This window comes from Pristis pectinata, chromosome 13, assembly GCF_009764475.1.
Source record: "Pristis pectinata isolate sPriPec2 chromosome 13, sPriPec2.1.pri, whole genome shotgun sequence".
Classification (NCBI taxonomy): domain Eukaryota; kingdom Metazoa; phylum Chordata; class Chondrichthyes; order Rhinopristiformes; family Pristidae; genus Pristis; species Pristis pectinata.
The window spans coordinates 36845991-36871477 of NC_067417.1; positions in this window are offsets into that span (position 1 = coordinate 36845991).

Genomic DNA, 25487 nt, shown 5'->3' on the forward strand with positions numbered 1-25487 from the left:
TTTTTATTTCAGATTTCAAGCATCTGCAGCTTTTTAGATTTTTGCTTAAAAATCTTCTCATCTACTTTTAACAGCAAGAGAAACTTCCTGTGTTGAAGGAAAACTGGAGGTGTCCTCTTTTCCTTCAACTGTTATGGGCTTTAAGGTAGCTCAACCTAAGTTCCTCTTGAGCTTCAAGGATTATTAACTTAACTGCACATTAGTTGTTTTTCCTCAAGGTATGTTCCCACCCATGACAAACTGCACAATCCTGTTAAACTTATTATCATCTCTGCCATTGATACCATCACAGCTGACATTTTAAAGTCTTTACCTGCTGTGATGACCCCTTTTGATGCCATGGTGACAACCATCCCAATATAAAAAAATCTAAGCAACACACATTTATAGGAGTTGGCTCATTCTGCCTCATACCTGCTCAAGTAATAAAGCGACACCAGGGTATACCAATGGTGTTCCCTTACTTACTTGTCTGTATAGATCCACTGACTTGGGCACAAAAATCTAGGTTAACACTCCAGACTATTGAATGACTACTATACACTTAGAGATGTACTTTGAATGGCAGGTTTAATCAGAGACCTCTGCTGAGTAAAATACTCCCAAGGTAATGTTTTTATATTAGAGTTGACTTATTTCACAACTCGCTTCAGAGGAACAACTATGACTCTATTCACTTGTCCCAATCATGAAATAGTGCAAAATAATGAACATTCCCACCCCCGGTAGTGGGTGGGGTTCTTTGTTTTATATAAAATAACAATCTGTTTATGGACCAAGGCAGAGCCTCTTCCTCCTGTAATCCATATTATTTCTTCTCGCTCACTGACAAACATCAATATGAACTTTCAGTTCAACCTCCCCTTCCCCCCCTCCCCCCAACTGCAGACACCTCCCCCCACCCCTATAAACGTCAAGGCCTCAGTAATAGCATTGGTAGATATTAGCTTCAAAAGCTCCCTGTAATCTACTTAGCAGTGGGCATCAGGTTCAGGAAATAGCAGTGTAAATCACTGACCTGCCTGTGACATACCCATTCCAATGCGAAATTCCCAATGTATCACTAATTACTGCCAATGACTACCAGCAGCTCTTTGAATCATGGGATACACACACAGAATTGATACGGCACAGAATAGGCCTTTCAACCCACCAGATCTCTGTCAAAGCAATCTAGTGAGGACTAATCCTCAGCTTTTTCTCCATAGCCCTCTATTTATTTTCTACCTCACTTATTTATCCAATTCTCTTTTGAAAACATTATGATTAATTAAATCTGCTTTGGCTACTCTCTTGGGTAGTGAATTCGAGATTATGCCCACTTTTTCCTCACATTACTCCTTTTTCTGTTGCTGGTCCCTTAAATCTGTGCTCTCTGGTTTTCAATCCTTCTGCCATTGGAAATAGTTACTCTTTAAACTGAAGTTAGACTGCCCGTACTCATTTTAGTTAGGGATCAAGCAGGTGACAAGGAAAGGAGAGACGTATGTATTCATGTCAAAGACCTCGTTGGATAGTACGCAAGTTCAGGACTCAAAGGTGAAAGAGCATCACGTTGATCTATTCTGTCACCAAGTGCATATAGTGGGTTTATTTAATACACCCCATTGTTTTGCAGTGGTAATAGCTCATTGATACCTTACTAACTGTGTGAATATAAACCAGCTATGACAAATTCAGTTTAAACTCTCTCGTTATCAAGGTGTATCAATGTGCTTTAATTAATGAGTTTATTTTTAAGTTACCTTTAAATTTAAAGATTATCCTTTCGGCTTGAAGTTTCCCTCTCCCCAATATTAGGTCTCATAAAATCACACATATCCTTTCAAGTTAAATGTGACTTACTGCCACTTTTCTGCCAGCACTGCTCTTCAGTTGTCCACCAGGAGGGGCCTGACCGTGGCAGTCAGGGAATTAGAAGCCCTTGAGCGGAAAGGGAAAACTTGCTTTGTGATGTCGAAGATTAAGGTGCTTCCATGCACTGTTTCAAGATCACTTATAACTTAGGCATAACCTCATATTGTTCACTAGCCAACATTTTTAATGGTATTTGGGGATACACAAACCACAGAAGAATCAGAATTGTAAAGAGGCAGATTATCACATGTACTATTGTAAGATAAAATTTAACCAATGGACAAATGCACTTTAGAATGCAAATGCTCTTGGCATCATTTTTTAAAACACAAAACATCCTTCTTCTTAGGCAGTCCCTTGGGACTGAGAATGAGTCACTTCCAGCACAAGACAAACTGCTGCAGGAACTCATTGAGCCAAACACATCTGTGGATTGTCGATGTTTCAGATCGAGACCCTGTATGTGTCTCCGTGAGTTACATCTACTCTGGCATTGGTGGTTCTGATGCTCTTAATGAGGCCATTGTGAAAACCGCAGTCTCTTCCACTGCAGGGGCAGGTGGAGGTGACAGACCAAGGGATGGATGGTTTATAAAGTGGTGGCCTACTTATGCAGGGCTTGTGTGTGCTCCCAGTGCATGACCTTGAAGTTCTCTTTACCATCCCAAGTGCTCCTTCTCCATTTCTAATAGCAATGGGCCAAAGATTCACATAGTGGGCATGTGACATTTTTAAGGAGGCTTTCAGCACATCCTTGAATCATTTCCTCTGTTCGCCCCATAATCTCCTCCAGTGAAGGAGCATGAAATAGTGTGTCTTTCGGGAGTCTGCTGTCAGGCATGTGAACGATGTTTGCTCAGTGTAGCTGATTGAGATTGACTTGGGCTTTAATGCTGGGACTGTTGGCTGGGGAGGGGACACTGATGTCAGTCATTTGTCCATCCCGTGAACTTGGAGGATTTTGTGGTTGGTGTGGCCGCACTGAAATAAGCGAATAAACCCCTGAACAAGTGTTCAAAAAACTTATATAAACAAATTAGGGATCTCTAGGATTCTGAGTCATTCTCAGATAATTTTTTGGCAACCCCCAACTAAATTCATGTCACAGATTGGCAACACCTTTATCTTTATCTAATTAGAGATACACACAGCATTGAATTGGTGGCCATTGTGTTTGCCCTCCAAGTTCCCAGCCTCTGATGCCACTTAACATCCAGCTGTCCCCTGCTCAGGAGACCAGGTACTGAAGCACGAGACAGGTCAGAATACCAGTGCAAGGCTGGTAAACCAGTACCTGGTATCTGAAAATAAACTGCAGATGCTGAAAGTCTGAACTAAAAACAGAAAATGCTGGAAATACTCTAGATCCTCACCAAAATCGATCCCTGCTGGAACTGTGTTCAGTTTCCATGGTCCTATTGTTGCAATTTCTCTTTTATAATTTCCAGTACATATTGGATCTGATTTTCCTTCCAGACAATGCTCATCCATTTTATATGAAATTGTTTACAGAACTTGTAATCTTTTTTTAATCTGGGTAAGTTTTAAAATGTTTGGTTTCTTTTTAGAGTTGATTTTCCAGTATCTCCTCCTTCGAAAACATAACACCCAAGTCTAGCCATATCCTCATTCAAAATCCATGCTCCCACAATTGCCAAAAAGGGTCAATGGATAGTGACAGTAAGAACTAATAAAGATTTCACCCTTTCCCCTAACCTGTGCCAAAGCTAATTCTAACAATTCAGTTATCATCCAGGCAGAACAATTAACTGAGCAAAGACTGCGAATTGAACTTGGCTCCCTCTGCTCTGCAAAGCAATCTTGGCTACTTTAATACCTTGGATTCTTTTGCTGTTTGTTGAATGGTCAAACGAGAAGATAAATTTACTGACAGGCTGCAGTGGCCACAGTTTATGGCTGGCAGACAATGATATGCCAGTTCAAGCTTCCAAACAATTACCCCTGTTACGTTTATTTGTTCAGGAAAGAAGGCTTGTTTTCTTTGTCAAGCAGTGTTGCAGTTTGAGTTCTAGTGCATGGTCAATCCTTGGAAAAGGTAGTGATGTAGATAAGATCGCTTTGAAAACAAACACAGCTGGATTTTATGTAAGTCTGGAATGTGACCTGTCCGAGACATCAAACGTAAAGAAGGTATCCAGGTTTGTCAGGTTCTTTTCACCAGACCTCTGCCCTTGCTTTCAGGAATCAGTCTCAGGATTGTGTGCATTCAAATTACCAGCTGGGGCAGGTTAAAACAGAAAAGGCAGATAGGTTTGACCATCACAGAATATTTATTATTTCATTTATCTTATTTTATTATTTTGAGTTGAAGGAAATGGAAAATCATTGGGATTTAGATTAGTCTAAGACTATGTGTGTTAGCATTCCCTGAATGGAGTCAAAGATCTTGCATGTAAGGACTGAAGCATACCTGGCATATTTATGTGTTAACAGGTGGGGCAATGTGTCCCGGGGCAATAACTCGGGATGAAACTGCAAAGTCGACAGACGAGAATTAGCCAGTGAATGCTCCCACAGGGAAGGTTCTGTTTGATAACAATTTGCTAAGGTTTCCAATTCCATAAATTGTAGAAGAATTTAAGAAGATTAAAGAAGAATTTAGCCATCCTCTCCAAAGTTATAGGCATGGTCTTAAAAAGGTGATTCATGGCTCGGTGCTGTGGCGTGAATTTGTTTCTTTCCATCTAGCTGATATGTACTGTAGATATGTTGCTCAGCAGGTATACTGACACATGAGCTGACTGCTACCAGTCCACAATACATCCAACTGGTCTGACAGTTTTTTTTTAAAACTAGCTCAGAGGCAAATTTCACAAGGATGAAAAATAATGAAAGATGTGGCGAACAGATAACTTTTCTTTGAAAAGCCTCAGTCTTCACTTCATAGGAAAGTGGACAAGCAGGTAAAGGTCCATCTAGTTAACAATTTTCAATAGCTTGTTTACTTTGGTCTGGCTCAATGTATTAATCAGCAATTATTCAGCCATGATGAAGTATCTTAATAATCATGTTAAACTAATTGGAATGCCACCTATCCTCTCAACACGAGAAAATGCACCCATTTAGGATACTGGATAAAATAAAATATGCTCATTCTATAACCATGAGAAAGCAAAGGAAAAATAAGTGTCTATTTCTTGTTGTAAGTTATTGAACACCGTGACAACTGCCCTACTGGATTCGCTGCTGTTGTAGGTCGGCCAGAGCAGATCGTATTTGTGGGTTGTGCACCGACAATACATGTGGAAGCCTCTGTTATATGGTTGCTGTTTTAGTTCAAAAAATTTACAGTGCAAAATTGAACTTTCTTATCTCAGCATCAAACTTGTAAACCCAGTTTATCATGAACCTTCTTCTGGGATCAGGATGATGAAATGGAAATGACAAGAGTTAGCTCATGGCTATAAATATCTCAAACTTTTGGCTAAAAGAGCAGCAGCATAAACATGATGTCAAAAGAACTCCTCCTCATCTCAATAGCTACATCCATTTACAAAGCACCTAACAACAAAAAACTTCCCAAGGCCTTTACAGCACTGTTGCTAAACAAAAAATTAACTAATGAGCTACACGAGGAGAAGTTAGGGCAGATACCAAAGGTTGATGAAGAGAAAGGAGGGATGAGAGGTGGAGGATTGGGAGTCTTGGTACATCATCAGTCATGGTTGATTGAATCTGGGTGTGAGCAACAGGACGGAACTGGAGGTTTACAACAACCTTAAGGTCATAGATCCTTAAAGAGAGAGAGCATGGAAATAAGCCCTTCAGCCCACTGAGTCCACACTGACCATCAACCACCTATTTACACCAGTGCTATTAATCCCATTTTTATTCTCCTCACATTCCTCTCGACTCCCCTCTGAATTTACTACTCACCTACACACTAGGGACAATTTACAGTGACCAATTAAGCTACCAACCTGCACATCTTTTAGGATGTGGAAGGACCAGAACACCCGGAGGACAATTATACAGTCACAGGGAGAATGTGCAAACTCCACACAGACTATACCTGGGGTCAATCTTGGTGAATTCTAGGACTAGAGGAGGTTACATAGAAAGGGAGGGGTGACAATATGGAAGGCTTTGAAAACAGAGGTGAACATTTTAAAATTGAAGCATTGTTTCACTGTGAGTGAGTTTAAGTGAACAAGCACAAGTTATGGATGAACAGAAGTTGGAGAGAATTAGAACAGACAGTAGAAGTTTGGATGATCTTATGTTGTCATTTGTGAGAAGTTACTGTGTGCAAATTGGTTCCTACATTTAAACCAGTGATCACAAAATCTCCTCATTTTACAAATACAAGCTTTTCTTTAACACTCATTTACAGACAAGTTATTGCTGTGAAACAAGCCCTCCTGTAGATTCTGTGTGGAAAGGTTGCTTTGTTCTGAATGTAATCAGTCAAAGGTGCATGGATTTGAGTATACGGTATCTTTTGAGTGCAGATCATGGTAACGATTACTTCTATTTTCCTTGGCTTTTTGTGAACATGAGAACATAAGTAATTGGAGCATGAGTAAGCCATTGGGTCCGTCAAGCCTATTCAGTCAGATCATAAATGATCTTCTACCTCAGTGCCACTTTCCTGCACTGTTTTGTATTCCTTGATTCCTTTAATATGTGCTTTGTTAGATATTATATAAATTTCATAGAAATCGAGTGGTGTACCTAAGGAAATACACTGCCAGAGCTCATCAAGGTAAAAGCTGGACTACAGTTTTAATGCAATCCAAGGTATAAATTTAGTATTACCAAGGTAATTAATAAAGGTATGTGTCTCCTTGCTGCCTCTGTGTATTTGAGAAACTGCTTGTAGGTGGTTCAATAATTGTCCAGTTGGCGATATAAATTTTCTCCTATAGTCTACTCTTTAAATGGAAAAAAATATTAGTATTTTGCAGCATGACTTCCAAGGTTTATTCTTCCTGAATCTAAAGTCTAGATCTGACCCTTTCTCTAATCCTCCCTCAAACTCAACATTGCTTTCTATTATCAGCTATTGGGTATGTAATTTCCCACAATATATTTACAAATGTACTTTAAAAATACTTAATTTGCTGTTAAGTGTTTTGTGATTTCCTGACATTGTGACCAACACTTTGGAAATGCAAATTCTTCCTTATGTATATTTGCATTCTAACTTGCTGAAGGAAAGTTTCACTGGAGTGATCTTTGATATGAGGCACAAGGGAAATATCTGTTTAGAGTCTAAAATCATTTAAACGGCCACCTTACTAACACAATAATTATTCCACGGCCTGGACTGTCAAATGATGCAAACTAAGGGAGCTTTAAATACATTTTATAAGCTTGTGGAAAACCTGCTATTTTTGTTTAACAATGCAAAATTTAATACAGCACTTATTCTCGTTTGTATGTGGAGAAAAACCTGGTTGGCCGAACTCACTGTTGACTTCCAAGCGGGTGTGCACGTCAGATTTTGGGATGGATTTTTTCTGTCCATAATACCTACTATTGTGTGAATCTATAACTCATTATTATTATTAACAGACATTTGATCATTTTTTTCTATTACAACCACACAGATATAATATTTCTGGTATTGCATTACCCACCTCCTCTGTTCTTTACTCATTACTGGTGGCTTGTGACAAAACAGCTAAGTGTTACATTTGGAACCATTGTATCTATTTGCTTTAGCTTGTGCTTGCTAAACAATATTGCTTTTAGTTTCTCTGCAGTAATAAGTGTGCTCTTTCTCTGTAATATAAAGACACAGATATAATTATAGGAAGTTCAGAACATGGTTTTAAACAGTCCATAACTTGGTGTCATATTACACCAGGTACCAAGTAGTTCTGCCTGTTATGCATTCCTTCCTTTCCTCACATTTCTGCCAAAGGTTTTAGATAGGAGGTTCCATTTTATTTGTTCTAAAGTAGAGCTGAGAACAAGTTACCAGTGTTTCCGGGACATAATAGCTCCACATTACATTGCTCATCTTGGAATTCATTGGCACAACCTTAAAGTTAGAGCTAGACTATTCAGAGACCACGCCAAAAAATACTTCACGTAAAGAGTAGTGGAAATCTGGATACCCTTGATCCTCTACCACCCCCGACACCACCCTCCAGAAAAACACATGAGATTAGGAAAATTGAAAATTGGGATTGACTGGGGTTTCATTAGAGGTCATGAAACTAGGGAGGTTACATGGAGTTAAGACACAGATTGGCCCTGATTGAACAAGAGACTGATTGGGCTATTCCTGGTTTTATGAAATAGAGAAAAAAGTTTGAGTTGGGATGGTAAAAGAAAACTCTGGTGCATAATGTTAAAAAAAATGTGTTATGCAATTGAATTTCCAGGAATTCCAGTTTCTCTCAGATGCCTTTTCCTTTCTTCTCCTGAATAAGTGGAAAACAACACAGATGCCAATCAGATCCCACCACTTTTCCACTGGGTTAAGCTATGTTACTGGACTTTGGGGACCATCGAATGCACCTCCTTGCCTAACATCCATGCCAATTCCTTTGTAGCAGGGAGTTATTATGTGGTGTCTTAGTTTGTCTTATATCCCTATTGGAAAGGAAGATAGCTGTGGTTGACCTGAAATAATGTTGACTTAACAGAAAATATTCTTTGCCATGAGAGTAGACTGACTCAGCATCTGGAACACTGGCATTTTTCATCTGCTGAAGACCTATAATCTGAAGTCTACTCAGTAAAGACTTTGCACATTCAGAATCCATGTTGAACCACGTGCTCACTAAATCTTCCTGTATCAGGGTGGGTACACAAGACTACAATTAAAAAGAGGCAAGTGGTGAAGCTTGGTCGACAAAGACACTTTGTTCGAATGGGTAGTGTGATCTTTTAAACAAGATTAGCTCTTGTTGTGGGATTTCCTAATAGGTTTTCTGAGGCTTGATTTATGAATGGCTTGTTCCACAACACTGAGACTTCTCAATCCCAGTATGTCCACCTTTACTATTTTCCTTTCCAACAGAGATACCAGACAAATTAAAACATCACCTACTAACTCCCTGATACCACCTGACTCTCTGACTTACCTTGAAGTAGGATTTTCCACATCTATTTTTTTATTTCCTGACTCACTCAGTGTGATATGTGCAGACTTCATTTACTATTTAATTTAAAGCAGACTGCCCTTCTCTCCGTACCCATTTAGCTGATAGGAGCACTGGTATGTATTTGTGAATTCCCCTGTGATGGTCCCTTCTCCCACTGGGTATGACCTCAGTGATCTGTTGTTTCAGGAGATGCTTTGCTTACTGCTGCAAACCCAGGATACTGCTGCGGCACCGAAAACCAAAGGGTAGATGCTGGAAATCTGAAAAAAGACTGAAAATACTGGGAATGCTCAGCAGGCCAGGCAGCATCTGTGGAGAAAGAGCCAAGGTTATTTTGCAAGGTTGTCAACCTGAAACATTGACTCAGTTTCTCACTCCACAGATGCCACCTGACCGACTGAGCATTTCCAGCACTTCCTGTTTTTGTTAATGTGAACAGGCATCCATTATGTCATGTCTGGTATTGGTCACTCTCCAATGCACTTGACAACACAAGGTCAATAAAGCAGAGCTAAAAGCCAACATTACTATGAAACGTGCCTCCATTTCTGCTACTTCCACTATGCTAAACAGCATTAGCCTAAAAAATGATGGCTTGTATTGTATATGAGCAAACAAAGCTCCATGCACCCTCCCAGAAGGTGTTCAAATGCTTGAAGACATGCTTATGGATTTGTTAAAGCAAGTGTAAATATTCTCACACAATATTTATGTTGTTGTGCATAGCTGGACCCTCCCTGGTACATCCAAAGACCAGTTAAACAAGTTTACTGCATAATACATTTAAGGGATGGTCAGTCCTACATGTAATTATTTCTAAGCAGCTACTTTAACCTTTTATGATTTTGACAAACACAGAAAAATACAAGAAACAGATTCAATCATCCGTATTATTTTCACCCAACAAAATTGTTAATATGAAATTAGTTCTTTTTTCCATATTGGGTGAAAGAACATACAGATAAACCTTTGCCACAATCTGTGTGACATCATGTGGAGATATCAGACTTGTCTAGGAATAGCCAAGGGGGAGAGTGCAGTGACACAGATACATGCAGCACAAAACATAATCCTGGTAGAAGACCGCAGATCTCACAACCTCAATGCTTAACGTATCCATGCAGAGTTAACATGTGGCAACAAAAAGATGCTGATGAAAGTACAAAATATACAGAGTTCCTTATGGCTACATGGGTGAATGTACTGGTTACACTTTCTGCTTTCCCTTAAGAAATTTCCCTCCAGTGAACTGAATGAATGTGAAATTGTGAAGTCATAGAGTCATAGAGTCATAAAGTTATGCAGCATGGAAACAGGCCCTTTGGCCCAACTCATCCATGCCAACCAAGCTGCCTACCTGAGCTGGTCCCATATCTCTTTAAACCTTTTCTATCCATGTACTGTACCTTTCTAAATGTCTTTTAAATGGTGTAATTGTACCTGACTCTACCATTCCCTCTGGCAGCTTGTTCCACATACACATCACACTCTGTGTGGAAAAACTTGCCACTCAGGTCCCCTTTAAGTCTTTCCCCTCTCACCCTAAATCTATGCCCTCTAGTTTTAGACTCTTCTACCCCAGAAAAAAAACTGTGACCATTCACGTTATCTATCCTCCTCATGGTTTATAAACATCGATAAGGTCACCCCTCAGCCTCCTGCACGCCAGGGAAAAAGTCCCAGTCCATCCAGGGCCTCCTGCACAGTTGCATGCATAGGAGCAGAACCTATTCTTTGCTGTGATACAAAGTCAGGAAAACTCATGATCAGGCACCTGAACGGTGGTGATTTAGCTAATGTAAGCTGGGGAGATGGCAGAAATGTTCAAATTATGTGTAGTGCTTTCTTGACATGAGGGAGAATATGTACAGATGCTGACTGAGTATAGCAATAAACGTTTTGTTAATTCTCTTTCTGGAATTGCGGTGTCACTAGCAAGACCAGCATTTATTGACCATCCCTGGTAGCCTACAAGAAAGTGACAGTGAGTAACTTTTATCATTAAAGGTGCCATTATCAGCTGGATTAAAACCTTTCCAGTCAACTCATTTCTGAGGCTGACTGTATTGTAAATGTACCACTGCCTTCACACAGAAAATAGCATCAGCATTAGGTTAATTATGCATTTCTGCCATCAATTGCAATCAATCCAGCAGCGTTTTGTAACTCACAAATCGAGTCACACCTGCCAGGCGTTTCCCAATCAACACAATGTGTAAAAATATTTGTCCTGTCAGCAAAGCAGGACCATTTGTAAAAAAAAGGTGTGTTTGTCAAGGAAATATTTACCTTAGCTATGATACAGCCAAAACCTTTAAAGGTAAATCCATGTGAATGCTCAGAGGAGGTAGATTTTCCAGTTCACAGTGGGATAAGTAACAAACTGAGGTAGAATAAATCGACATCAACTAATTACATGTCAAACATGGATTTGTTTCAGTCTATAATGCCATTTTTACTTTACAAATAACTCGAAGATTGTAGGAGGTGTTGCAGACTAAACCATAAGCAGAGTTATAAGATTAATTTAAATGTCTTCCAAATGATGGCCTGCAGTGATCCTTGACAGAATAGTGTAGAGGGAGAGTTTCAAAATTACACTTTTCATTCGAGAAGTTTCTCAAACCTTGTTTTCATATCCCTCAAAGAACTAGAAATTGCCTTTTGGGAATTTTGTGGTGGTGATATACATTTCATTTATCTTTCTTCAACAATTAGATTTAGTCTCATGAGAACAACACTGCACATTAGGATCATGGATTTCTATGTTACTTGGCACCGATCATTGGATTGCTATGGCTCAGAAGGAGGCATTTCAGCCCATTGTACCCTGGTTTTGGCAGGACCACAGTGGAGGACAATAAACTAACCATGCCAGAATTGTCAATGCCAGGAGTCGAACAGGTACAGGCAGACAAAGTGTATGACCAGGTGACATACTTCACCAGCAGTGAACCTGTTCTCACTTGACTTGCTGCCATAACACCTGTTTACACTGGATAACTTACATGTTTTAACCAATAATTTGAAATCATAAAATGTAAATGTGGTTTCTGTTAATTGTGGGAGTGCTTTATTTTCTGTTTAGCATTAATAGTTAAAACAAAAGAATTATTAGTTGAGCTGTTGAAAGGCTTTGGGAAGGAAAATGAGTGACATTTATAATCTACAGAAGGCACTGAAAGACCTAATTATTGCCTAGGTATATAATCGCATTAAACTCTTTATTTCAGCAATTGAAATTAATTTTACCCAGAGTGAAGTGTGATAGGGATCATTCTGAGGCATTTTGCATCAGTCCACTAACTTGAAAAGACATTTCCATGTGCAATACATCTTGGCACTCATGATGCAATTTCTGCATCATTCCCTGTGCACTATTCCTTTTGGAACACTGCAGTAGAAGTTACTGCAAGTTGTCCTTGGAGCAACCATTGCTGGGCAGTCCCAGGACAAGATCTTCACAATGCAGCACTGGAATGGGGCCCCACTAAGGTAAGTTCTTTGATCTTTCGGACGATCCCAACCTCCACATGGCATCGAATCCTCCAAATCTTTGATCTCACTCATGCCTACCCCCACCCCAAGGCCCAGATTCTGTTTCCAATGGCCTAGTCATGTTCCTCACCCTCCAGTCTCACTCCCCATCATTTCTGCCCCTACCCACCCTCAACCAAGACACACTAGGTAGGCCTCAATCTACTCACTTTGGCCACTTATCTAAATGCCAGCCCTCAGTTCCAGTCTTGTTTGCAGTGCTTGCCATTTCCTGCCACCAATCTTGCATACTAAGCCTTTATCCCCCCACCCACCCATATCCCCAGAATTGCATGCAGACCCACACACTGTTGAATATGTAAGTAAGTCTGATGCCATCGCATGGTGGGTTTGATAACGAGTGCACCATATTGTACATGTGCACCATTTGATAAGAACTTTGAGTAAACCAGAGACACTTTCTAGAGCTCTGTGTTTCCTGCATCTTACACTGTATAATTCACGGGTAACCAATGTAGAGATTAAGAATCCAGTCAGGCAGATACATCACACTCGTGACAAGAATGGAATGGAAACAAATTGAAGCTGTCCTCAAAAGACAAAGTCACTGAATACATAGTTTACTTGTGATAATGAAGTAAGGCTGGGAACGCAGCTTTGAAAAGGAGGAGACCAGGAAGTGACCTATGGAGGTTTGTAATGCTCTATGAGTGAATCAAGTCAGAATTTCACTAAACTTCATCGGCAGAAAGAAATCGAAGCAAGTTTAATCTGGTAAATTCAGAACTAATGTCAAGAAGTTCTTCAAGCAGAAAGTGAGAGGAGGAGTGGCTGTCTGCTGCCACCTGGCATATATTCCTTACCACCTGGAGCTTTAGAATTTCTTACTGAAGAAACTAAGACACTATGTGAAAGGGCACCGGAGGGAGTCTTCACCCCCCCTACAAAGAGCTGGTTATGGGGGGGATACTCTCCTCCCGCCATCGCAAACGGGAAGATTAGGGTGAAAGTATTTCTGTAAGAAGCAATCACCTATGTGAATGGCCTCTCTTGCCTAATCTCACGCCCAAAATACTTCTCCTTCTCCTTGACTTCCTTCTCTTTCAGAAAAGCAAACTATTAAAAGCTCATTAAGAACCATAACTAGTTCTCAGAACTTTGCACCAAGTGGAGGAATACTTTCCTATGGTTCCATGTGGTTGGCTGTGTCAAAGCCAACAATTCCCTCTGGAAGATCTGCTGTAATTCAATGAAACCACTGGTGAAATCAGACAAAAGATTGCAAGCTCAAGACCCATTCTAAAGACAGGGGCATAAAACTGAGGATAACACTTTAACAGGAAATACTGCACAAATCTGAATGGCTTCAATCAGGTGGAGAAAATAAATATTTATTACTTAATAGGACAAGGTGATGTGTGAAATAGAATTCATGTGCCCAAAATCCTGGGAACACAAGAGGTTGGAAAAATCTGAAACCCTGATGATTTTACCTCAAATCAATGCAAGGGGAAGTTTTGTAGAACGTGCTGATGGCAATGCTGCACTAACACTGGATCTCTGCTCATTCTGCCTTCACTGAAGCCCTACAAAAGACACATCTGAGTAGGCACCATTTCCATACTGCTCCCAACAAAACTACCACAAACAAAGTCAATGACGTTCAAAGCTGCATTTGACTTTGGAGGTATGCTTCGTATAAAGCAATAATATTGTTGGCCTGGACAATGTGCCATTCCAGTATTAATGCTGTTCCTCCAATATATCTGTATTGATATACACCACCAATCCTGCTCTTTAAACAATACCTTCCCTGCTCTTTAAGTAAAGGTTGTGGAGTTTTCTAGAAGTGGAAAGGCATTGCGTCCACCCCACTGCAAGCCAATTGATGAGACAGGGGTCCTGGATTTTCAGAACCTCTCCAATTAAAATCATGTAGGGAGAAAGTAAATATAAAATAGTAAATACCTCAGAAATGTACACATTGATAAATATATAATTAGTGTATGCCAGAGCATAATAATACACATAACCAGTTAATAGTGAGGACTGTAAGCTAAGAGTTAAACTGAACCTCACCATAGTTCTACTGGCAATACTGAGCAAACCGGTTTACATTTCATGTCCTGTTTGAGTTGAATAGGATAGTCCTGAAAATTTAATTGTTCAACTAAAAATATTATTAAATTGGTAAAAGCCATTCAGGTCAATGGTACTGTAAACGGCCAAATCAATCAGGTACACGTCTACACCTGCCAGATTGCGGGCTTGCCCTTAAGGCTCTGATGAACTTGGCTGTGCACATTGCTTACAGCAGATCTTAACTTTGAAAGGTTGAGTTTCAAGGCGTGCTGGTTGAGGTGATCACAGATTGTCAGGTTTTGACGTTCCCGGTCACACAACATTACCATGTACTTCTCCCACTGTTAATAACATTTCAGTGGTACTTCCTATTTCTGAGAGTTGGTGCCAGTAATAGATGGTTGTAACATACAGAGGTGGAAACCCTCAATCTAACTTTTCATCAAGGACACTAATCAATTTATCTCAACCACCAAATTTAGAGGAAGAAAGACAGGAGAAAACTCAATTGGAGCAGAAATGTTTGTACATCTTGGCTAGCCCAGGCATGTGGATTGTCCTGCTGATTTTAATGTCAGGAACACTTTAACATTGTCTTTGTACAATTCCCTGCCTGAGAGGACTTGGCAGGCTGGCTGGGTGGAGGCTGCAGCTTGGAACTGTTGGGCAGATTTTCCCCCGACACATGGAGAGGATCAAGCAACCCCGCCTTTCAACCCCAACAAAGCAGCACACCTGACTTTCCTGTTCTTCATTTCACAGGATGGCCAGTTGCACAGATTCTGTTCTGCATGTGATTCTTCCTGGTTGATGTGGCCCTCCCACCTCCACCTCTGACGGTGCAGCAGAAGGAAAATGCGTAATGTGAAACCTAAAATTATCTGTCTAGTCCTGAACTTCCTGCGCATTGTCTGTCTACAAAGTCAGAATCTGGCAGTTTTTATGTCTGGTTTTCAATGTTTATTGGGTCAGTTTTGTTATGGAACACAGTCTGAGAGGGTGAAGAATGAAACATCTGTTTCCTTTGGCTTATAATATCAGTGAAAGACTTGATCCACTTTCTGGTGTCTCTTATATATGGTCCTAGTTAATTGTGATCCCTACAGACCCTCTCCTATTGGAAGCTGCCAACAAATATAAGGACAACTCACTCATAGCTTGTTAGTTTCAAAGTTTGTGAGAGTGAGGAAGATACAGGACATAAGCAGGCCCTTTGGCCCATCATACCTATACCGACCATCAAGAACCGACCTATACTAATCCATGTACCAGCATTTGGTCCATTGCCTAGTTTACCCCTTGGTGATTCAAGTGCTCCTCCAGACACTTTTTAAATCTACAATGATCTTCCAGGAAAGTTGGTACAAACCTGAACAATGCACACTAGTACGGTGGAAACACTGGAGGTTCATGAAGGAAGTGAGGTTGCTTCTAAGTGGAGACAAAGCAGACTCATCTAGCTCTCTGAACACCTGTGCAGAGTGGCCTGAAGCCATTCTTAGGTCATGCGGGCGTGGACCAAAATCACTGGAGCAGTGCCCAGGATTGCATTGGATGCCACCCGATGTCAGTACGGAGGACTCAGAAGGTAAATGGAGGACTTTGAGGAGCTCACACTGAGTCCTCAAATCCTTTTGCGACAGACCTTTATTGAAATTGAGTCACATATTCAATTTCCAGATCATGAAATCTTGAAGTCTGCCTACTTGTGTTAGCCTTACTAACCCCAGGTCAGAGCTGCAGCAGGAGGACAATATTCCATTTGATTTTCTAGTTGGGATTTAATGATTTTGAGACTTTGCTATGATTCAATATTTCTTCACTTTCTATGAAGAAATTTCTATAATTCACTTTCTATCACTCCATTTGATGGGCAGTGAGAGGTGATGGACTCAGCACTGAGAGAATGTGTTGGTCTGAGGGGCCCAAATGAAAATGTAGGTATAGGTAAGTGATTTGTTTTTTTTTAATTGTTTAATTGTAATGATTTTAATTAATTTCTAACTCTTATATGTTTCAAAGTAAATGATATTTAAGTCACCAATTTAAGAGACGTCTGAAAAGAATAAAAAAGCCATTGCCAGCATTGAGCTGACAAAAGATCATCAGCATTTCAAAGTAAATTTATTATTTCTTTACTTTTTAAAAAAGGTATTCAAATCCATTTGATCATTTTACTTAAATCATCATGAAATATATTTCAATATTATCCAAAGGCTTTGACAGCAGTTAGCTGTCAAAAAGTAATCAGTGTGGTCCAAGTCACTCACCTACCCTTACCTTCTCAGTTGGGACCCTCAGCTCAGTGGTCCAGGAACAGGGATTCAGGATCTGCCACCTGAGGTCTAGTCCCTGCCCATGGACAAACATGACTTTGTACTCTCTGCCCTGTAGCCAGATCCTTAATTACATCCAAGATTTACTTAGAACACCCAAAATTTCGAGTTTAACTAATATGCCCAGAGATTCTTCTGCTCCTGATAAGGAACGCTAATCCAGTTTTGCCCTGTTAATCCAATCCTCTTTGTGCCAATGCAACCTGGGCATGAATCTGCTGTGAAGCCACCGGTGGGTTTGCACATTTAGGTTGGAGGTCCATTGAGGTCCTATCTGAGGTGCTTCACTAGAAATGGGCCTCCTACCTAGTTTGTCTCAACTCCAAGCTGTTGTCATGCCAAATTCTGTCCATGAAGTCACCTTCAGAGAAGGATGTTTCAAAACACCTTGCCACCCATATCATTTGCATCATTTTTGTCCAAAATTCTGGGAACCAGCTTTGCATTGGACCGTGAATTTTAGTCAATCATGCCAACACCAACATAGATTTCCAAAGTTTCATGATCAGCATACAGCCTTTAGTTGACCATCTGTCAGATCACTGGACTAATTTACGTTCCTCCAGGTCTGTCCAATCGCATGGCCAAACAGCTTTGTACTTCTTTGAGACTTTGCTATAATTCAAACAATCAAATATAACTCTTTTCAAGAACAGGGTGATTGACCATTATATTGCTGATATTGATTTCTGAGGTGTTGCCACTTTAATTACTGAAGGGATCCTTAATGAATCCACCTGATTGAAAACTATAAGCCCCCTAAATGAATATACACAATTGCAATGAATGAATCATCTCTGATTACTTGAGGTGTTTTCTTAACTCCAACATTTAATGATGAAACAATTTCTAGTGTTCTGCTTATTCCCTCATCGACACAGACTAGCTGCCTGAGAAAGAGAAGACCTTGGAAGATAAGGAAGTTCTACTTTTATCTCCTATTTTCATTAACTTTGTATGGAGATCCAGTGATGCTCTGCCTCTGGGTAGAAGCTGTCCACTGATCTTAGTCAGCATTGTGTTATCCTGCTGCAGTTTTCAATGTGATAGGGATTAAGGATTTCAGTAGAAATTCAATATGAAGTTTACTAGATCGGAAGTGTACAATGATACTGCTGCAAGATTCAATTGATATGTTCTCTTGGCAAATGAATCTAAACATCTGGTGCTATGGGTGTGACCCTGACTTTCACACTTACACTTTCATTGCCCGTGTCCTTAGGAGAATCTGCAAGCAATTAAGTTGATCCTGACCAGGCATCCTGAGGGGTTCCCCTTCACACCCATCTGCCAGAATCCACAACCTCTCCCATCGGTTATTCATGAGCCATTGGAGGGCCTCAAGCAAAGGCTGAGCTCTCCAGAAGATGGGAGCAGAACGAAGCAGACAATACAGGGCACCTTACAGTGCTGGAAACATTGGAGTGACATCTTGAGGAGCCGAATGACATTCTCCACCAGGATCATGGTACTCCTGTGGCTTTTGTTGAAGTGGTGATCAGCTGCCCTCACTAGGATCTGGGAGTAGTCAGAAGCCAAGGAAAAAGGGGCTATTCTTACCGGCTAATCCTTGGGGTAGTCCGGCACCTGAAATATGCCAGGAAACACAGACTGCTTAAGAATAAAAGGGTCATGCAAACTCTCCAGATACATTACACTAATCATGAGAAATGTCTTCCATTGTCACCCCCAAACGTGTCCATTTAGGGAGTGACAGCCCTTGAAGATCTCTGAATTCTGAAGATAAGCCCAAAGCACTATTGGTCCTCAAATTTCAGTCATTCACCAACTACCAGCAATCACACTTGTCCAACGGAAATTGAGAAGTTCCTAAATGAGTTGCCAAACTCCTCCAGAAATGTTGTTGCATTAATAAAGTGTCAAGTGTCTATGGACATGACGTTGCACTGCTAGATAATATGTGTTCATTTAGTACGTGAGCAAAACTCAGGGCCTGACTATTTCAGGGTAACAAAATCTTTTAAAGCCACATCAGTCTTAGTTACTGCAAAAGTATATTACTAGAGCTATTGGCTTTTACACATGTTTATTTGGTTTAGAGTTTAATTATTTAATTAAAAGTTGAATAATTTTTTAAAAGTTTTTATTCTGTTCTCTTTCTCTTTATTCCCTTTCTTTCTCTCTCTTTATTTCGCTTAGACTTTGAATTCTACCTTACACCTCTTGGTTTAGGTTCTGTCTCAGTATGCATTCTTGGTTAAGGATATGCACAGCTGCATCCTGTGTTTTCTCAGGGGGTCCAGATTCCTTATTGAGGACATTGCAGTGAAATGAATTTTCCAGTACCCGTAAACTGTCTCTGGACAACCGTATGTGTAATAAAAGCATAATGCCATTCACCTGCCACTAATCATAAAACCCAGGCCATTGTAAGAACTACCTCTATCCATCTGCAGTGTTACTTTCCCGAAGAAGTGAAGGAAGATATTCAACCAGAGATACTGTACATCTGCATCCATGTTGACTTCTGTTGATTAAGAATCATTGTGTAATCTTTCAAGGCATATTTAGAACTGACTTTATTATTTAATATGTCATTGAAGTAACTGATCCCTTATCCTTCTGAACACAGCTACCATAATTGGCTGAGTTTAAGTTGCTGACACTCCACAGTGTCCAGTGATTCCCTTGTTATGATTACCAATATTTTCCATATCGCCTCTCTGTTCTCCTTCAGCATTGGAAAAGTACTGTAATTTTCAGGAGGTTTATTACATTTAATGTTTTTAAACCTAACCAGGGCATTCATCTCAAGACCCACACTCAATGATTCAAAAGAACTTCATCGCCTCCACCATCAGATTTCTGAACAGTCCATGAACCCATGAACACTACCTTGTTATTCCTTCTTTTTTGCACTATTTATTTATTTTTGTAATTTATAGGAATTTTATGTCCTCGCACTGTCCAGCTACAGCAAAACAACAAATTTCATGTCATATAAAAGTGACAATAAATCTAATTCTGATTCTAATTCTGATTTATGACAAGGTTGTCATTTTTGCCTGATTTAACTTTTTTTTGGAGGGGTGTTTGCTCACATTTTTCCTTGTGTATATCTAAGGGAATCTTTGCTGATGTGCTTATCCTCTATTGGTACCTATTAAGGATCTTATTATTTCAAGAAATAAAAGCTTTGGGACAAAGGTTCTCTGTTTAACCATCAAATATTACTACAATCTATTTATCGAGCAGGCAAAGAAACACTCTTGCCTGCTGGCTACAGAAGCACTCACTTCTGTTGAATCCAACAACAGTGAATCCCCAAAAACAAAACAACTGTGGATAGTGACCTAAATACCCCCAGAATCATCACTGTAGTTTTAAATTTGCTTTTACGTTTACTGTAATTTATAACACTGCAAGTACTGAAATAAAGATACCGCCAGCAACCAGGGCTCATTCATAAAAGTGATATGGGGAGAGGTGGAAATTTGGTATTGAAAGACAGGATCAACCATGATTATATTGAATGGCAGAGCCAGCTCAAAGGCTGAATAGTCTACTTCTGATCCTATTTTTCTACATTTGTATGTTTCTATTCATCAAATTCACCTTGTTACTTCCCAGTATGTCTCCATTCAATTCAAAAACTACAGCATCTGCTTTTATAGACAAAAATTGGTACAGAATGAATAGGTGTATACTTCAATAATATTACAGAGGTTTTTAATTCTTTCAATGGTGAAACTTTTACATCATTTTATGATTCGTTAAAAAACATATTAATCACCAATACCCAAAAACTAATCAGATTCAATTAAATGTCTATTTTTGGATGACGCGTATAGATCCTGAATTATGGTAAAATTCTGTTTTTGGATGCAAAGGCTTGTCAAGTTGAAACTTGATGATTCGTCAGTTTTCATTTAGCTCAACACCTTCAGGCAGATAATGTTGGCACCAGCAGTACATTGTATATTCTTCAATTATGTGCCCACACCCATTTTTATCCTGAGGCAAGATTTCATCATCTCCATCTATGAGCTCAGGTTACTTTAATAAATTTGTCCTGCTTCACTCAAAGGAAGCTAATCGGGACTCCAAGGATTATTTGTTTCTAAATGATTTGGAAGTTTCAAATTGTTCTACTCTACGGTGTTAAAGCATTTTCATTTACGATATCTATAACTGTAGATGGAGAATAATGGTGACAGAGGACAGAAAGTAGCTAAATCATTTTGCACACATAATCAACCATGAATTAGGCTTGACAGCTGACGTTACTGCTGCTTGGTGCAGGACTGTAATCAGTGTGATCTTTGACTGGATTCCACTGTATAAATAGCATTTTACACATTATATTAGAAAAGAAATCAAATCCAGAATAAGGCGCCCATAACATGGGAGTGCTGGAGTACCAATTACGAAAGTTGAGTTTATAAGCAAGTCACTTACCTTCACCTGCATATTTACCTCAGGGTTTACACTTCTCTGCTCTCAGAGAAAGTGTCTGTTATACATCCTATCTGACTCCTCAACTTTAGCTGGACCATTCATTTGAAAGGTAAATGAAGGTATGTGTTTTTAAAAATAATTTTATTATAATTAACTACTCTTAATTAAGTTACATAAGATGAATACTTTTAAATTATTACCTTTTAATTATTATTTTTATATTTCTGTAATTATTTAATTGATCTTCAACTAAATGTCTCTGATCAATGAGACATTTTCAACTAAGGGAAAGGCCTTCTGCTAGTACGAGTTGTCAGAGGACATTAAGTGCAGTCCAAGGGTGGGGCCTTTATTGCTGTTACCTGTGGCCTGGGCACCACTCGTGGACTGCTCCATCCTAAGTGAGACCAGAAGAAAATTAAGAGCTGCATGCAAGTAAAAGTAAGTACGGCCACAGCATCCTGCGAGAGGCAACTGCAAGGTGCAGGTTGGGTCAAGCATGATCTGACTCATTGCTTCATTAAAGAATTTGTCCTCGTAAAGTAATTTTGTTGTCTTTTTCGATCAAATTTTATGCAATACATTTGTATGGACTTACAGATGCAACATTTCAGTCACAACAAATTCATAACAGCAAATTGATTTTTTTGCAGAGCTTTCATGCAGCCACTCATTCAGAAGTTAATTTGCCAAACACCTCTGCTGCATGCATCAAAGACTGTGCACAACACAGCAAGGCACAGTGGCAAGTCACTGGACTATCTCATGGACTGAGTTTAGCCATGCCATTGCTGAATAGAAGTTTGACAACGTGGCTGCCCTGACTGGCTGTATTGGAAACCTCAGCATGTATGACAAAGCTTGAGAAATATTCACCTCATACATCAAATGAATAGGGATTTTTTAAAAACCAAACAGTACCCTTGAAGATAAAGGGTTGTGGCTGTGTGATAGGTTTGTTTGTGGACTTGCTAATGAACAAGTTCAGTAAAAGGTGTTGAGGATGGATAACATAACATTTGAACTTGCATGTAAAATTGTTGTGTCAATGGAAATGACATACAAAAATTTGAGAGAATTTTGTCTGCCTGAGGTGACTGTTAATCTATGGTCCACAGTTAGAGAGACATGGCAAAGTTCAAGACTACAAAAGCAAGTTTAAATAGTACTCGTGAGACCATTTCAATCAGTTGCTATCATTGCTGTCAGTTTAAACAGCCAATTTCTTCAGTTGTCGAAAGAAGGGTCACATTTCTTCAGCCTGCAGATTCAAGGCCAAGACAAATAAAAGAAAAAAAATCATTTGTAATTTGAAACAACAACAGAAAGGAGGACTTCATAGTTCAGAACATTATTCTGACCATGATAAAATGGGATTCTAGAGCATCTATGCAAATAGGAGTATGGATACAAATTTACAGACTTTTGTGCTAAGGGTTGGTTAACAACCAGAGCGCTAGAGCAATGACATGCGAACAGATATAAACAGGCTGTTTATTAATGACTTGCTTTAGCACTTTCAGTCAGATAAATTTGACGGAATGCATTATTAAACTGAACACCTACTCTGCTAAGGTTATACAGGCATTGGGGAAAATGGAATGTGCAGTGCAATTCAAAGGACAGTAAGTGCAGCCACCCATCATTGTAGCCAACTATGAAACAAGGCTAATTTTCATGGCTAAGTACTAAATCCAACTGGATTAGTAATATATTTTGCAGCATTCATGATTCAAAGTCACATCATAGCATATTAATGGAAAAGTGTGACAACACGTTCTGGAACAGCTCCACTGGCGTAACAGGTTTCCATGTGCATATTTACAAAGACCAGATGAAAACCTGACCCATTGTAATCCCAGATCAGACTCGTATGCTCTAAGGAGTCCAGCTGAGAAAGAACTGGATAGACCAAGAACAAAGTCATGTGCTTGTGAAAGCCAACTTGGGTGGGTGGCCATACCACTAAAGGTTTGTTTGTGGCAGACAAAACCAAATGATAGTGTGGAGATGAATAAGTCACGCTATATCGAGCCATAGATGATGAATACATGATACCAATTTTGCAAGATTTGTGTAGGAAATTGTCAGGATTAAAGGGGTGCACAAATTGAACCTCTCCTGTGCCTGCACACAGTTGAATGTTCACAAAATAGTTTGCATTACCTGACCATCAACATGCACAAAAGACTATATTCACACATGATGTTACCCCATACAATGGAGTCTTTGCCTGAGATTTTTTAGGGCATGTTGGATAAAATCTTGCAAGCAGTGGATCATTGCTTGTGTAATCAAATGACCTGTTGATTGCCTTGTTCAGAAGTAAAAACACTTTCTGATTTTGGAGGATATTTTCAGGAGATTATATAGCACAATGTGATGTTCTTACACCAAGAATTAGTGGTTGAAGACTGATGTCAGTGACCCAGAACAGTGAACAAAAAAATTAGAGTCCAATGTGCCATAACCTGAAAATGTAACAGAGCTAAGGTGAGGATGGTTCTGTATTACATGTGATTCCTTCCAGGTATTGCAGCTGTGCTGAGACCATAGAAAATGGATGCAACATGAACAGGAATCAAAGAGCAACAAACTGCGTATGATAGATGGAAACAAAGGTTAGTGAGTTTTCTTGTTCATTATGAATATGTGAGTTAAAGTTGAAATGTGGTGCATTTAGTTATGGTGCTGGTGTAGTAATTAGGCGCTTGATGGATGATGAGGAAGGTCGCAGAGTGAGTACATTACTGGATCAGCAGCCAGAGATCTGCTCCATTGACACAACATGAATTTGAATAGCTCCACGGCACCTGAAGAATTTAAATACAAGTGATAAAATAAAAATCAGAAATTAAAAATAAAGCTCATTTCACCAATAATAACCATGAAATTATTTGTTCCCTCATGTCCCTTAGGGTAGGAAATTTCCATCCTAAACTAGTTTGGCCTTTGTGTGACTCCAGACCCACTAATGTGGTTGACTCTTAACATCCTCCTTAGTTCAGAGCTATTTAGTGATGGACAATAAATGCCAACCTTGTCAGTAACATCCACATCTTCTGAACAAATAAATTAAAAACATTCCTTTCACTTCACATTATCTTACAAACAGGCAGCACATTATCATGAAAACTGAGAAGGAAGCATTTGGAATAGTGTTTATAATCAATAAATTCCATCAGTTTCTACTGGGCACATTATTTACACTAGCAGTTGATCATCAGCCACTACCAGTGATATTCAGTCCCAAATCAGTAATGCCTACCATGGTGGAATCAAGGATAGGAAGGTGGGTGACACTTCTATTGCACCACTGCTACATAACTGAGTACATCAGTTCCAAGTGAACCATCATCACTGAAGCTCCATCACAACTACCACATAAGATCTCTGATGTTGGAAGTGAAAATGTGACCATTAAGTGTTTACGAATAAGCCCTCAGTCATGGACATTGCTTACTGGAGCTTGTCAGAGAGCACGTGTTGACTTTTGTGAAAAAGGGATTGACAGTTCCCTGGTATTAAGCAATAGTCACTCAAAGTGGATTGAAATGAAACACATAGGTTCATTTATCACCACTGAAAGTATTACAGATGAGCTGAGGTCTGTAGGTGCATGTCATATCTTACCTGTGGAACTTGATTCTGTCAATAGCGGTTAGTTTTGATCTGCTTTGTTTGCAAACTTTATGAAACGGAATAGTGTCAAACGTACTTTTGTTTCTCCGATCATCTGGCTTGGAATGGGGCAGCCATGGGGTCAGTCAGAATAGTTAAAGAAGCTCCCAAGACCTCAGCATGCAACTTGTCTTGGCCAATTTCTTATTGAAGCACGAAACAACTCCACACACTATCACAAGCTGTACACATGATGAAGAAAAGATTAAGAGCATGCTTGAGACTTGTTCAACAAAATTTGGTTTCTGGAACAGAAGTGTCACTGTGACATTAATCAGAACGAAAACAGTTTCCAGCAAAACAAGTGCCTTTCTGTTCTTAGCCCACTTAGCAAATTGGACTCAGACAAGAGGGAGGTACATGCTTGTTCCATTGCAGAAGTTTGCAAAACCAAGAGATGTTTGGTTGAAACAAAAACAGAAAATTCTGGAAAAACTCAGCAGGTCAGGTTTGATTTTCAGATACTTGGTTGGAACTGTTGACAAAATCCATGGTTTCGCATGGATTAAATGATCTCTGCTGGATCATGAAG